The sequence below is a fragment of the Gorilla gorilla genome, chromosome 2, assembly GCF_029281585.2.
Source record: "Gorilla gorilla gorilla isolate KB3781 chromosome 2, NHGRI_mGorGor1-v2.1_pri, whole genome shotgun sequence".
In the NCBI taxonomy this organism is placed as follows: Eukaryota; Metazoa; Chordata; class Mammalia; order Primates; family Hominidae; genus Gorilla; species Gorilla gorilla.
In genome coordinates this window covers 36,419,776-36,436,059 of record NC_086017.1, presented here as the reverse complement: position 1 = coordinate 36,436,059, position 16,284 = coordinate 36,419,776, and the positions used below count along the sequence as shown (strand labels likewise).

Here is a 16,284-nt window from a genome sequence, read left to right as displayed (position 1 = left end):
AACTATTTTTTTCTGCAAAGTCTTTCTTTCTCCACAAGGTCTGTTGATGCCATCAACAAATAGCCAACTGCCTTAAACAGAAACCTTGACATGGTCTTCAGCTACCTCTCTGTCACTCATTACATCCAATTAGTCATCAACTACTGTCAATTCCACCTCATAAATGTGTCTCAAGTTCATCTTCTCTTCTCCACTGTGGGATATGTACTGATTCAAACTTACCATCTCTTGCTAGAACTCTTGCAAGAGCTTCCTACTTGGTTTGCTGGCTCAATTCTTATCTCCCAACACCTGATATTTTAAACAGCCATCATGATGATCTTTCTCAGAGCAAGTTTTCTGAGAGTAAAGGCACTGAGTTTAACTCTCTGTCCTGCCCTACTATCTGTATGAATTTAGGTAATTTACTTAACCTCTTTATACCTCGGCTTCCTCATCAAGCAAAAGGAAAATCTTGTGTCACAGGTTTGTTGTGAGGATGAGACATTTAAAGAGCTTAGCACAGTGTTCAGCATATGTGTTAAATGAATAACAGTTATAATCTATATCATTATTATGATTATGATTATCATTGTCATCATCATATCATTGTCACCATCAGGATATCATTATTTCAGGAAAGCTGGAATTAAGTTTTCCAAGCTGAAAAACCAGACTTTTTAGCTTTTACTTCATTTATTTTAATTCAATGTATATGTCATATATTGAATGCTTACTGCATCCAAAGCAGTACCAAGGGAGACACTCAATTGAATCTAACTACCAAGACTGACAAAAATTATGTATTAATATTTCCACCTTAAAGCAGATTGTCATGATGGCTATAAATAAAGTACAAAGGGAGTATAGGAAAGGACATAAATTCTAGTGGAGGATTTTGGAGGCCTTTGGGGAGAAAATAATATTTCAATGGTCATGAGGATTGGATGGCCTTGAGAGCCAGCTATGAATGATAATCTCTATTTTAGAAACATGATGTGGTTTTTATGTGGGTGGAAGAAAGAGAGTTTAAAAAATGACAACTATGTCTATTGCGGCTGGAGTGCGGTATGCAGGATGAAAGGAGCTGGAATGAAACATGAGTTACTGATGAACTGGGTCAAGGTGAGGGTTCAGCAGGTCTTGTTCATTCTACTTTTAAGTGAAGCCTGAATCCACCCGTTCATCTTCATCCCCACTATTGTGGCTCTAACCCAGGACACGGCCTTCACTCACATGGAATACTGCAAACCTTTCCTATGCAAATCCCTTTCTCTGGACTGCAGAGCTTTGTGCTGTCTTGACTTTGCTATAATACACCTGCATTTACCACACCCCTTATCTCAGTAATGATGGTTTTCTTATGACCCTTGAAGAAGATAGGTCTGTTACCATCTTCAGACTTTGACTCTTGCTGCTCCTCTACCTGAAGTTCTTCCCCTTTTCTTTGGATGACTAACTTATTCTCACCATTCAAGTCTCAGCACAAGTATCTCTTCTTCAGAGAAAACTTTCTTAACAATCCTATTCAAAATAGACCACCTTGTCACTCTCTATAGCATCACCATAGATTACATATTGTTTATCACCTATCAATTCCACCCAGACACAAGCTCAGTAACTGTTCTGGTTCAACATTGTGTCTGTAGTGCATAAAACCATGCCTGTGCATACTAAGTGCTGAGAAGTTCTGGTTCAATGGACACATGACTATAGGTAGGTGCAGGCTATACAGTTGGATAGGAAAGGCCCTGAATGACAGACTGCCATATTTAGGTTTTTCTCTGTGACAGTAGAAGTTTTGTGAGTGGATGTGTTTTCTCTTCCTTCTCAGCTTCTTCTCCACCTAACTAAGTCCCCAATCGTTCGTCATGGCTCAACTCAGGCTCCACTTTACAACAGTGAATATCCTTGGTCACATATGTAAATACTCTCTCTTTTTCTCTCCTTTGCACCTTTGGCTTTTAAATGAATACTATTTATGTTGTTTTTGGCACTAATCATATGCTGCAAAGAATTACTTGGTATTTTTCCGTCTGTCTAAATTTATCATTTCAAAAAGATATCTGAATCTTTTAAGAACATCATGTATGACCTATGCCCTGTGGCTCTTGCCATGCCTCTTATAGGTCTGAGGTGCCCCAGAAGTTTCTTGTGTGCTATCAGGTTATTTTTAAGGTAATTAATATTCTTTCAATTTCGTTGTATGAATTGTCTTCAATTCAACACATATTTATTGTGTGCCTAGAGTGTGCTGTGTTCTGTGGCATATAAAGATGAGAATGGTACAGTCTTTGCACTCAGGTAGTCCATGACCCACATAGGAAAAGCAGGTGCATATAGCAAATGTAATAATTAAAGTGCTGTTATAGAAGTTTGTGCTGACTGCAATGAGACCATGAATGAAAGATCAACTGATTTCATCAGAAGTGAAAAAAGGTGGTTGTACAAAGATAAGAAACTCAATTGAGTTGGGACCATGGGCAGGATGTGCAGCATTGCCTGGGGACAAAGCATTCCATTTGGAAGAATGGTACGAGCCAAAATTCAGTGGTGTGAATGTGCTGATGACTCTGTGAATAGCGTATAAACTAGAGTGGCTTGAGCACAGGATGCAGAGGTAGAAAAAGAATAGCTGAGAATAGGCATTAATTTAAAACATATTTTACATGTTTTTAGAAGGAAGAGTACATGCAAAGGTGATGTCATAAATACCTCTTCCCAAGCCAATTGCATTAGGGCTATTCTGTGACAACGAGTTTCCAGAAGGCGATGGCATTGGACTGATCCCACAGGCAACTCACCTTTTCCCAGTGAGTGCACCCCTGTCTATAAAGCAGCCTGGTGCTGGCAGAGCCGTCTCTGTTTCATCTTGGTACCAAGTGTTTACACTACTACAAAGTTAATATAACCCAACCAGGATGGGGTGAGCTCACCAGAAATGTGAGCGCTGAGTTTGATTCAGTGTGGTTCAACTTTAAAGCATTCCTGAAAATGCATTTAGCATTAGCAACTATAATTTCAGTTCTCTGGGATGTGCTTGCCCTGTGGATGTGGCTTGTGAACAACACATGGCAGAGGACGTTTTTACTGAGATGAACAGTATTTTCATCCTGAGAGTCTGCTGGAGGCTCTGTTGGGATGACATAAGTGTCTGCATAGTCAGGCAGGGTCAGGCAAACATGTCGCCTTTGGCAGATCAGGAAGGACAAGCCTAGTGCCGTGGTGTCTTAACGGGGAATGGGAGGCCAAAGGTGGAGCAGTAATAGCCCAAATGTACTGTGCTTTTCCAGAACTTGATTACACTGCTTTCTGATAAAAGAGGAGATGTACTTCGGAGCTGGGCAAAATTCACTAACTTCTAATTCCTAATCTGGGTAGACCAGGACTTTAAGAGCTCTCAGTTTGGGTTAACCACATCCTGAAACATGATGGCAAGGAGAGAGATTAGCAACGTTTCTCCCTCACACTGGAGAGATAATGCTCCAAAGCAGCCGCCATCCGGTGACTGACAGGGACTTGGTGGACAAACATCCTACAGCATCCTTGCTCCTTTGCACAGATGATTGATTCTGAGGTGTGCCCTGCACTGTCCCAGGGTCCCCCTGAGGGATTGAGCCTCAGTCACCCACAGCAGAACTCTGATCTGTAACACACCCTCTACTGGCTGCCTGTTTTCCCTGCCTCACTTCCCCCTTCCCGATTGTTGCCTTCTGTTGTCATCTCCCAAATAAACCACTTGTCCTCAAACCTCTGTCTCACCCCTTTTGGAGGAATCACCTAGTATAGCCAGAGTCGACTTAAAGAATAGAATCTGGCCACAGGAGATTTTAAGAAACAGTAGATTGAACGTTACAGACATTTATTGAAAACGCATTGTGAGCCAGGTTCTCTACCTGACACTTGTCCTGTAGCAGGACTGTAGTCTCCCCATCTCCCCTCAGCACTCATCTGTGCACACTGAAGCTGCTCCCCACATAGCTTGTCTGGCCTCAAGCACATACTCTGTCTGCAAACTGAACTCAAAACTGAGGTGGAATGAGTATTTCTAAGGCAACTCTCAGTCAGTGATGGATGGCAATGACTAGGTGAATAAGCATATTCCTCCCCCCTTGGGAGAGGTAGCTCTCAGGCACAGCTTCCCTATTTCCCAGAGGTCCTCGGCAGAATAGAGTCTCTAATGTCCGCAGTAGGACCCTGACCATCAGCACACTTTGTGAGCTGCCTCCTCTTTTCTCTCTTCCTTCTCGAGCCCCCTACCAGTGCTTCCTGAGACCTTCTCCCAGACAAACCACTTGCATCCAAATCTTTATCACAGGGCCTACTTCGGGGGGAGGCCAAAACATAAGACAACATATGTATCTCATTTGGTGCTAATAATAAACAATGGAGTCAGATAATACAATAATGGTACGCCTACTCACTCTTCCAAGTACTTTACACATATTAACTAGTTTAATTCTCACATCGCCATAATAATCACGGTACTGAAATTATACCTGTGTACGGATGAGGACAGCAAGGAACAAAGCATTAACAGTATGGCCTATAGTTGCACAACTGGTTAGTAGAGGAGCCAGGATTCTAGGTCAGGCAGTCTGGCACCAGAATTGACCCTATTTTTCATTTAAGGACTCAAGACTTAGAAACATTAATTAACTTGACAAAGGTCCCATGATGGCAAGCAATAAGGCTGAGATCAGAACCCGTATCTGTCTGAGTCAATGAACTTTCCCTGCTGTTATTAACAAACACTTTCCTGAGGTCCCTGAATGGATCTCTGGTTCTCTGGAGCAACAAGCCTGGACATGTGGAACACCATCCCATGGTAGCCTGGCTCCTACACCCCACATTATTGTGCTGAGAGGGAAACAAAGCCAGCTTTTGGGTACTGTAGGAGGGATCCCCACAAGCCACCAAGTAGCCTGAAGCTACCCAATGCTTCCACCGGGATGTTTTCCAAGATGTGAAATTGCTTCATAAGGAAAGCAAAGAATATTTTGTTTTCTATGTGCTCCTGATCTTTCTTTCTAGTAAAATGGTTAGTACTTGATGAATTTATTGTTCTTCAAAAGAAAGGGGAAAACAAGTAAGGTTTGGACATCAAAACATGGAAGACTTCGATTTCCAGAATTCTTCTGTGGATCACCTCTAAGTCACTAACTATATCAGTAAGAAGAAAACACTCAAGAGTCACAGCTCATTGCAGTCAGATGCCTGTTCACACCAGAGCTATGTCACTTCTTAGCCGGGTGAATTTAGCAAAATTATGTCACCACTCCGAGCCTGACTTCTATCAAAGTGAGAATAATAATAGTGCTGACTATGCCAACCTGAGGTGAGGATCAAAATGGGGCAAGGCATAGGGAATATTTTATGGATATTAAGAAGATATAATATATTAGTGACGTTAAAAGATTGCAAAGCAAAGTATGTGTTCCTTCTCTTAATTTTGCCAATATTAATTAATGTAATAACTATTTACTGAGTATATTTGAGTTCTCAGACACTGCCCTAGGTTCTGAGAATACAGAGTAAATAAACAAATGAAATTTCTTGCCACGAATTTTAGTGTAAACAAAATAAACTATTTAGTTTGTTAGAAGGTGATAAGTCCTAAGAGTAACAGATCAGCAAGGAAGGGCAGAGGAAGTATTGGAGGAAGAGCTGCACTTTCACATAGAGTGGGCCAGGAAAGGTCTCATTAAGTAAGTAATATTTGGAAAGAGAGATGATCAACTCAAAATAGATTAAATACTAAAACATACGACCTGAAACTATAAAAATCTTAAAAGAGAACATAAGGGAAATGGTCCTTGACATTAGTTTTGTCAATGAATATTGACACCAAAAGTACAGGCAACAAAAGCAAAGATAAATAAGTGGCACCACATCAAACCAGAAAAGTTCTTGTGCAGGAAAGAAAACAATCAACAAATGAAAAGGCAAACTACTGAATGGGAGAAAATATTGGGAAACTGTATATCTGATAGGGGGCCGATATTCAAGATCTGTAAGGAACTCACACAACTCAACAGCAAAACCAACCAATCAACCAAATAACTCAATTAAAAAATGAGGAAAGGATCTGAATGGATGTTTTTCCAAGGAATACATACAAATGACCGATAGGTACATGAAGTGGTGCTCGCCATCACTAATCATCAGGGAAATGCAAATGAAAACCACAACAAGATATTACCTCACACTTGTTAGGATAGCTGTTATCAAAAAGGCAAAAAATAACAAGTGTCGGTGAGGATGTGGATAAAAGAGAATCCCTGTACACTGTTGGAGGAAATGTAAATTAGTACAAACCTTACAGAGAATAGTAGACAGGTTCCTAAAAAATTAAAAATAGAACCACCATATGACTCAGTAATCCCTCTGCTGAGTATGCACCTAAAATAAATAAAAGCAGCATGTCTAAAAGATATTTGCACTCCATATTCATTGCAGCATTATTCACAATGGTCAAGATAAGGAAACAACCTTAGTGTCTGTCAATAGGTGCAAGGATAGAGAAAATGTATGTGAATGTGTGTATGCATTACAGGAAATATTATTCAGGCTTAAAAAAGAAGGCAATTCTGCGATTTGTGACAACAGGGATGAACCTGGAGAACATTATGCTAAGTGAAATAAGGAAGACACAGAAAGACAAATACCCCATGATCTTACTTAATCTACAAAAGTTGATCATTAGAAATAGAGAGTATAACAGTGGTTACCAGGGGCAGGAGGTGGGGGAAATTGGAGACTACGTGTCAGAATTGTAAAATGAATATATACAGCATGGTGACTAGTTAATAATAATGTATTGTATACCAGAATTTTCTAAAAGAGTAGATCTTAAGTGTTCTCACTAAAGTATGTGAGGTGACGGATAGGTTAACTTGATTGGGGGAATCATTGTACAATGTACTCATATATCAAAACATCATGTTGTACATCTTACATATATTTAATATTTACTCGCCAATCATGCCTCAATAAAATTGGGGGGAAAAGACTTTAAGAGGTGAGCATGCAGATCATGAAGGAATAACATAAACATGTCTGAGACACTTTGGCAAGCACTACCCTGGTGACTAGCCAATCTTACCACACTCTCTAGCATTCCATGGCTATGGCTTTTGAAACAAGCAGAGCGTGCCCCAACCCAGCACAAAGAAAAGTGACTTTAGCTGATCCTCATTCTGAGCATGCTGCTGTAAACTACGTGTATCTAACAAATTCTTATATCTGGAGCTCCAGTTTGAGAAACCTGGGAAAATAGCCCAAAAAGTTTGTGTAAAACCGACAGCTTGGGAGAATTGTTCTACAAAGCCAGCAACCATTACAGACTCTTGAGTTTCTATTTGGGCTGTAATCATGAGAGAGCCTTCATGTGCAAGGTGAGTATGGAGCTGGCAAATCCTTCCCATTAATATCTATACAGGAAAGCTTTTCTTTTCAGCAAGCTGCTTCTGATCATGAGAAAATCAGTAGCATTCCTGGCACTGTAGAACCAAATCTTGACAAGTTCAGCAGCATCCTCAGCATCACAGAACTATGAAGAGGTCAGCAGTATCCCAGCACCAAAATCACAGCATCTCCAATAGCATCCGAAGCATTAAAAGGTCAGTGGTGACCCCAGTATGACGAAATGGGCCTAACAGTAGCCTCAGACCACATCTGGACCACCTGAGGAGCAATTAGATTTATAGGGTTTGTCACTGCTAATGCTTTGCAGAAACTACTTTTGACATGTAGAGAGTGAGAATCAGAGCACTGAACAGAATTCCCAGGCAATACATTTGGCCTGAGTCGTACTTAACATGTGTTAGACATAAGTTGCTATGCTTGGCTTCATAGTCACTCTCCTTTTAGCAAAGCAAGCATAAGGGATTGAATGTGTCTCAGCTGCTCTGGGATGTCTCCTTGCAACTCACAGATGACACAGGAGATTCGGAGGTAAAGCACAAGACCAGGGTTCTAATCCAATGCATGTCTATCTGGGGACCTGAGACAAGAGGCTAAATTCTCTGCATTTCCATGTTTCCATTTGTGTAATAAGAAACTATGTCTTCATGTTTAAAGGGGATTTTCCTGAGGCAAAACCATACTTAAAGGGGAAAAGATTCAAATCTATATAAGCAAGACATCTCATCTGGGTTTGGGCCTTTGTGCAAACAGTGTTCAGGACCTACTGGACAGCTAAAAATCTCTCTGTGGGAATTTATATTAATATGCAAATGAATCAGGCTTTGAGCTCCCTTCTAGACCGCCAGACAACCAACATTTTCACCTACTTCCTGCCCATCTCATCTGTAGTGCTCATTGAATTCTTACTAATAAATATGTTTCTCCACTGCTTTAAATTAGAACTAGCTGTACTCCAAATGGCGATAAGAGGGTTTTAAAATATTTATATTTATTTTGAGAATTTCTTTAAATTACTGTTGAATTGATGAGCACTGAACTATGTGGCAATCACAGTGCTAACTGTATTTACATGAATTTTCCCCATTGAATCATATCTCTATGAGGTAGATATTATGAGATGAGGTTGCTATTTTTAAATGATAAATTCAGAGCTCAGAAAAATAAGGAACCCACAGAATTCACATAGCTAAAATGTGGCAATGTTAACCACAGTCTGATTTCAACTCCTTGCATTAACCACAAAGCCGCACTAGTTAATTATTGCTGCAAAACAAGTTATTCCAAAACTTAACAGCTTATAAGAACAAACATTGATGATCTCACCCAGCTTCTGAAGTCAGGAATCTAAGAACATTTTAGATGGATAGTTCTGGTTGAGAATCTCTTGTGAAATTATGGTCAAGATGTTTACCAGGGCTATGGGCATCCCAATGCTTTGATGAGTTCGAAGAGCCAAGTCCACTTACATGGATGTTGGTAATTAACTTCAGTTTCTCACCATGCAGGCATGCTCATTGGGCTGCTTACAGTCACAGAGCTAGCTTCACCACAGTGAATGACCCGAGAGGGAGAAAGAACAAGACTCACATAGAAGTCACAGCAGATATAGAACTTAATCTTGGAAGTGACATGTCATCACTTCTGTAATGTGATTTTGGGTTATTGGTCACAGAGACCAACCCTAGTATAATATGGGAGGGAACTGTATGAAGGCATGAATACCAGAAGGCAGAGATTACTGTGGGCCACCTTGCAGGTGGGCTACAATTACCTATTAGAATTTTATGCTATCACTTAAAAGCGGCTCAACAGACTCATTGGCTCCAGGTTTCCCTACCAGCTAAATATTGGCATGTAGAGTGTAGAGGATGACATTTCTAGTCATCTTCTCCTTAACTCAGAGACCAGGAAAAAGAGAAAGAGAAGGGCTACATTAAATGAATTATTTTTGGATCCTCTATAGTGCCCCTAATGACATAGATTGGATACAATATGGTGAGGGTAGTTAACTACTCTCAGGACACCCCAGCCCCCACCTCTGCCGTTTTTGATGAGAAGAGAGAGAGAGAGAGAGAGAGAGAGAGAGAGAATGTGTTTCCAGACTCCCCAAACACAGACTCGCCATCAGATTTAGTACTATTTTTCTCATAACATGGTAGGACATTATCAAGCTTGGGAACTGAGAAAACACGATGAGAGGAGAAAGGGAGAAATGAACCATAAATGTTGGAATTATTCCACAGCACCAACAAATGATAAACTCCTGCTGTTCCTCACATAGATCTGTAACCGCAATTGCACTTGTCCCTCTTAAAAATAGCAGTTGGAGTCTAGAATATTTCTAAGACAGTAGAGTGTCATCTTCATTTTTAAACATGAATAAGCTACACAGATGAAGCCTGTGGGGGCTAAAGCATTAGAGAGACACAGAACAGAGAAAGAGGCAGGGGCAAGATTTACCACGACTTCCAGAAAAGGGTTGTTTATTCATTCATTCTTTCAACTAGCACTCAGGGAGCCTTTATTATGAGACAGCTACTAAGCATTTAGGAGGGTATAAAAAAATAAAAAGCACTGTCCCTACTTTCCAGAAATGGAATAGTATAGATTGATTCCCATAGATTTAATAGACAGATACAGCCTCAATCATTTATTCATTTATTCACTAAATATTGCTGCGTCAGGCATTTCGCTAGACAATGGTGTGGCAAAGATTAATAAAAATGTTATCTGTTCTTCAGGGCCCACAGTCTTGGGTAGGGGTGGGGGGATCAGGATTGAGGTGGATCCAGAATGATAAGAGAAAAATAAAGAAGTGGCATCTAAATTAGTTTGGGGAAGAGGATGGGACAAGTGCTAGGGAAAGTGGTAGTGTATGTGACTCTCAAGGAGAGAGTTTAAATCAGTATTTAAATTTGTATCTGTATAAATGACTTTCCAGCTGTCTGCCTATTTTATTAATGGGGCATGGCTCAGAGGTACGATTAGAGTTTGAGTCCCAGCTCGACTGCTTTTTAACTGTGCAATCTTGGGTAAGTTAGCTTCTTGATGCCTCAGTTTCCTCATTTGTAAAATGAGGATTACAATAGCAATTACCCTTTATGATCACTATGAGAATTAAATGAGTTAGTCTCTTTAAAGTCCTTAAAAAAAAAGTACTTAGCACATAGTGAGTTCTATGTAAGTACTAGTTATCTACAGAGAGACTAACATTTTCCACTGGAATGTCTCCTAGACAACACCTCTCAGGTATGTTTCTGGGTCTTGGGAATTAAAATTAGGGCCTATGAACGGGAAAGTCTTAAGATGCTAGTTTTGAGAGTGCGCTAAGAAATGAGGTGAGGAATATTTGTGGCTTCCCACTGGGAAAATCCAGAGTTGCAACCTCTTTGGCAGGCAGTATTCTTTTTTTGGCAGGAATCAGGAATTCCAGATTCTTCACAGTATCAGGGGCCTTGAGGAGGAAGCAGTTGCACTAATAAATTCACAGATATTCTGGATTAACTGACTGCAACCTGAAAGAGCAGGAGCACATTGTTGAGTCTACAGTAGCTTTCTGTTGTGCAGAAAATGGCAAATAAAAACCTGTACTTGCTTCAATCTTCATATCCTTATTATTTCTTCCCTTCCCCACTCAATCCTTTTGGAAGGCCTAGAGACTGAACCCACTGCAATCAGTGTATGGCATGTATCCAAGTAACTGCTCTGCAAAGTATGGAGTAGGAAATCTTATTTGTAGCAAAAGAAGTAAAACAAATTACTATAGTGTTTTATCTACATTGTGGCATTATGATAAATGTATGTTATTATTCCATGTCATTTAGCTCCTAACCAGTCTCCCGAAGAGGATCTTATTATTATTCCTATTTTAAGATGAGTGAAGAAATATTCTGAGCAATTGATGGGTTCTTAGTGTTATTATTAGTAATTGGAGGTACTGGTTTTGAGCCTGACTCTATGACTCTAAAGCAAGTGCTCGTAACTTCTGTAATATGGGGTATAAGAACTAAGGAGTTATAGAGTGTCAAAGGAGGAATAGAGGAGGAAACAGTGAGAACATCCCAAGAGAGGTGGTATTTGAGTTGAGTGTTAAAGATAGGCACAGTTTTTAGACATGGAAAGGATAAGGCAGGTCGTTCTAGATGAAGAAATGTTAAAGGTCAGGAGGGCAGGAGTGTCATGAGCCCCCTGGAAGAATATAGAAGCGTCTTGTGAGAGTAAAGCATGGGTGTTTGATAGAAGATAAAGCTGGATATGGACACGTTCAAGGAAGGTCATCTGTTCCCTCAACCAAATGGAAATGCAAACCCATCTTTGAGGCAGAGGGAGGAAAGGGCTGAGGGAATGGCTCCGTGTTCTACACTGCATGATAAACAGTAGACATTATATCTCTACCAGCTTTTTGCCATGGTTGATGCTTAGTTTCTGCATCACTGTCTGAAGACAGGGGCATAGAACCCAGCTGCTGAGACTCTAGAGATTGCTAGTGCCCTAGCTGTTGAGATAGAACTTGTTAGCGGGAGATGAACAGCAGAAGAGAAATTAGGAAGGAGTTGAACCTTAGACCCGACTGATGGGTCAGAAAGCAGAGAGGGTGCCTAGCCATGCCAGGAAGGATTTTTTTTCTGGCTCCCCGTGGCAGCTCTGATGATGTCTCACAGCAATGCCAATCTGGACACAACCATTCCACAGAATGTTTTGCTGAACTGTGGTTCATGAAGACATCAAGCCTAGGATTTGTTGTAAGTGATCCTTTTCTTTTCCCACACCATTTTAGACTAGAAATAATCCCCAGCCAGCTGGTATGTCACTTTCAGAGGTAATGTGAATCCAAAACAACACAACTCTGACCTCTTCCTTATGGGAACACACATGGCATCATAGGAAAAGCATTGGTTTCGGGACCAGCAGTTCAGATTCAAGTCTCAGCTCTTAGAATTAAGCAGTTGTGCGATCTTGGACAAAATGTTTAGCTTCTCTGAACTTCAGTTTTCTTAACTGTAGACTAAGAAAGCATGCCTTACTTTATATGAAAAGGCCAGCTATCTCAGGGTGGATGTAAGCAGAAATTAGATAGTGCAAATGAAATTAAATAAAAACACACTGCTAGTCTAAAGCAGTGAGCATTTAGACTGCATGAGAAATAATTAAATTATTTTAAAGTATGAAGGAAATGTAATCTGCTTCTCCCATCCTGCCCCCTGCAGTACCCAGCAGCAATGTTCATAGGCACTAGTCAATGTCTTTGCTGTTGAGTCTCCCACAAGTATCACAGTTGCTTCCTGTCAGGGACTGGGACCATGTGCACTCAGAGACTGTGTCATCTCTGCCTCACAGGCAGAAGGGAGAAGGGTTTTGGGCACTGCTGGCTGCAGTCACAGTCTCTGATGCCTTTGCATTCCTCTGTATAGTGGCAAATAGTCAAGATGGTGACATCCAGATGCATTTACATTTAAGTGTGCTTGAACCAACAGCACCTATCCAAAAAGTATCCCGCTCCCCTGCCTTCTCCCTTGGCATAGTTGGGTACTATCCATTTGTAGTTCTATGGCCTAGAGAAAGTTAATCTCTGTGCCTCGGTATTCTCATATCTGTGATATTAGCGTCACAGTCCTCCTTTCTAGTACTATTATTATGGAGATTACTTAGATATTATATATACGGAGAATGGCACATCATTCCTTTACAGGGGTTGCAGCCACACTAAACTAAATGCCCCATGGGAGCACGTTGAGAGGTGTGGGTGGATTTGACATATAGTAGACTAAGAATAAGTGAATCCAGAAAAGTCAACTCTCATAGCCAATGGGGCTGGGATGTCAGGAGATTTCTTGGAGGAACAACAAAAAAAACTGAGACTCAAAGAACTGGAAGTTACAGGTAGGTGAGGAGGAGGGAAGGACTCTAGGCATTCACTCTAGCATGTGTCACTCAGCACAGTGACACGATACAGTGAGAGGACAAGTTGGTCATCAATGTCACCAGATGGAGAAGTGGGAACGTATGCTGAAGTCCTCAAATGCCATGTTAAGTAGCATAGACTGTAACCCCTAAAGTTAGGGCTTTCCAAACTTCAGCCATTCAGTATCAGCTTCACAATTTTTGCCAGATCTGAGTATTGCAGTATCTCTTCTTTAACCATTTACTTAATATGGTCTTTAAATGGACTCACCTTCTTTTAAACTAAATAAGCTTACTTTATAAGGAAATTCTATTACCATTGTAAATAATAACCCATACCATTTGTCATAAACATAAGAAAATGAAACCCATAAAGTAAAACCAAACTATATTATTACAGTCTTACTAGATACTTTTGCCTAATGACAACTCTGAGCCCAAGCCTACTATCTCTTGGCTAAAAAGGGAAATGAGCAGGTTTTTGAGGAGTATGACAGCCATAAAGCACTCCTACAGTGAAGCTTTCCCTTAGAAGGATGGAGAGGGATCTGGGACGTTGCTGCTGTGGATTTAACATGAGGTAATGCTGTCACCATGGGTCTCTAAAAGCATTCTCAAAACTACCAGTGCCTAGTGTCCCATTATTAGGAAAATCCTCCTGGGGTGACAAGAAAATCTTTGAAGTTTTGGGAAAGAAAATTTATGTTCTTAGGACATCTTTTTGGCCATATTGTGGGGTGTGGATTTATACGAACAGAGACTGGTCACACGGAGATCAGGCAGAATGAAGCTGCTGTATCCCAGGTGACAATGAAGGTCTGAATAAGCAGAAATGCTATAGTGCTATGGAGGAGAGAAGTCATTGATGGAACATTAGAGGAACATGGATTGTGTTTGATGATTGACTGTGCAAAGGATCTAAGATGTCTTCCAAGGGGTCACCTTGGATGAGTTGAAAGATAATGATGCCATAGTGAGCTAGAGAACACTGCAGGTGATGTTCCCACTTTTCTGCAAACTTGTCTAGTAGTAACCTTCTCCTAGGCTTCTACACTCCTCCTGCTGTTTCGAGTTGCTCAGACCTCTGGGGTGCCCAGTCAGACCTGGGGAAGAGTTCACACTGCAGACCCATCATCCTGCCTAGGACTATCTTAAGGTAGGGGGAAGGCTGAAGAAAAATCACACTATATTTCTCTCTCTCCACATTAGTACTATTGTACAGTGGAAAACGTTTCTCTTCTTCTTCTTCTTCTTTTTTTTTTTTTTGAGACAGTGTCTTGCTCTGTCACCCAGGTTGGAGTGCAGTGGTGCGATCTCAGCTTACTGCAACCTCTGCCTCCTGGGTTCAAGCAATTCTTGTGTCTCAGCCTCCCGAGTAGCTGGGATTACAGGCATGCGCAACCACACCTGGCTAATTTTTGTATTTTTCGTAGAGATGGGGTTTCACCATGTTGGCCAGACTGGTCTTGAACCCCTGACCTCAAATGATCCACCCGCCTTGACCTCCCAAGGTGCTGGGATTTCAGGCGTGAGCCACCATGCCGGACTTCAGTTGAAAACTTTTTAAAGGATAGTCAAATACATGGTAAACAAGACCTTCACAATTCACTCAGAAAATCCCCAAGAATCCAGATGGAGGCTTGTAGAGTCCAAGAGCGTATCAATTTTCTTTTCCAGTCAGTGACTGAGGTAGAGAAAGTTAGAGGCTAAGTGTATGTCTTTGCACATTACATAGTGTGTTAGACCTCCTGGAGAAAGAATTTTCTTGACCTCATATGGCCCTACTTCACTGCTCAGACAGACATCTTTAATTGCTATAGTAGAATTCCTGCCCTTTTATTGAGGGTCCAGTAGTTATCACATCAATTTGATACATCCTGAAATGACTCCACCCATCTTATTCTCCCTGATCCAGATGAAAATAACAGCTGGAGGTCACAGCAGAAAGTGGTTAATGAACTAGCTCAGACTATGGTACAAATGACTGTGAACAGGTTAACGGAATAAAATCTAGCAATAAATTAACCAAAGGAATGAATATGTAGTAAAGTTTCAAATCCTTTGGGCTTTATTTTGAAGTGGAAAATGAACTTTCCTGTAAGGCTACCTGAAATCAACAGTCTCCACGGTTGTGAAGTCCATTGATTTGGTAAGCACCAATGGTCTGTAAAAGACACTCCCAGGAGCCCAGCCACAGAGTCAGCTCTTTTCTGAAACAAACACTTTCTTCCATTTCTAAGAACGATTACATTTATTTCAAAGTGAAAACTCATTTGATGATAGTTTAAGTTGAAAATACACTAACGGTGGTGGCAAGAATGCATAAAGACTTTCTGTGGAAGATCAAAACATTTCCAGATAACTTCCTTAGTGAGTGGCCGAGTGATGTAAATCTGACATTTCATATGGAAATACAAACATATTATCTGAATAGGAAAATGGAAGGGAACACAGGAGAAGATGATAGACATTCCAGGAATTACAGGGAACTATGAAGTTCACTGTTTTGAGAAAGTAGAGGTTTCTCTTTCCTTCTTTATACATCAATTTCCTTTAAGTGAACATCATTTGAATTTGTCCTTGTTGACAAATTTCTACTTGAACCTCCTCTACTTGTTGATTCAATGTTGAACTTTATCTACTTGAAAAGATTTAAAAGGATGTTTCTGATTAGGCTTAAAATACTTCTTAGCTACAATATAGGAGGTCAATAGGCTTTGCAAGTTACAGTCATTCAAAATCCTCAAAGTCAATACAAGCCAACAGGTCTACTTACTTTAACTTTCTAAAGGAGAGTAGTTTAAGCATATAGCTGTGTTACAGCCTGCGATGTTGGATAATCAAAATGAGTGATATGGGATATAGAATATAATCTTCCTCCACCAAGCCACGTTTCCTAGCCCAGAAGCACTTTCTTTGATACAGCAATTGGTTTATTCATTCAAATTGTAGGCTCTTAACACACAAAAGGAACTT

General features: G+C 40.5%; 1 long non-coding RNA gene across 1 annotated transcript in view; it reads left to right on the top strand.

Annotated features, from left to right (window-relative positions):
* The window catches only part of LOC134758038 (uncharacterized), a 38,208-nt gene that overhangs the window by 21,124 nt on the left and 800 nt on the right, over window positions 1-16,284 (top strand). The window lies entirely within an intron of this gene.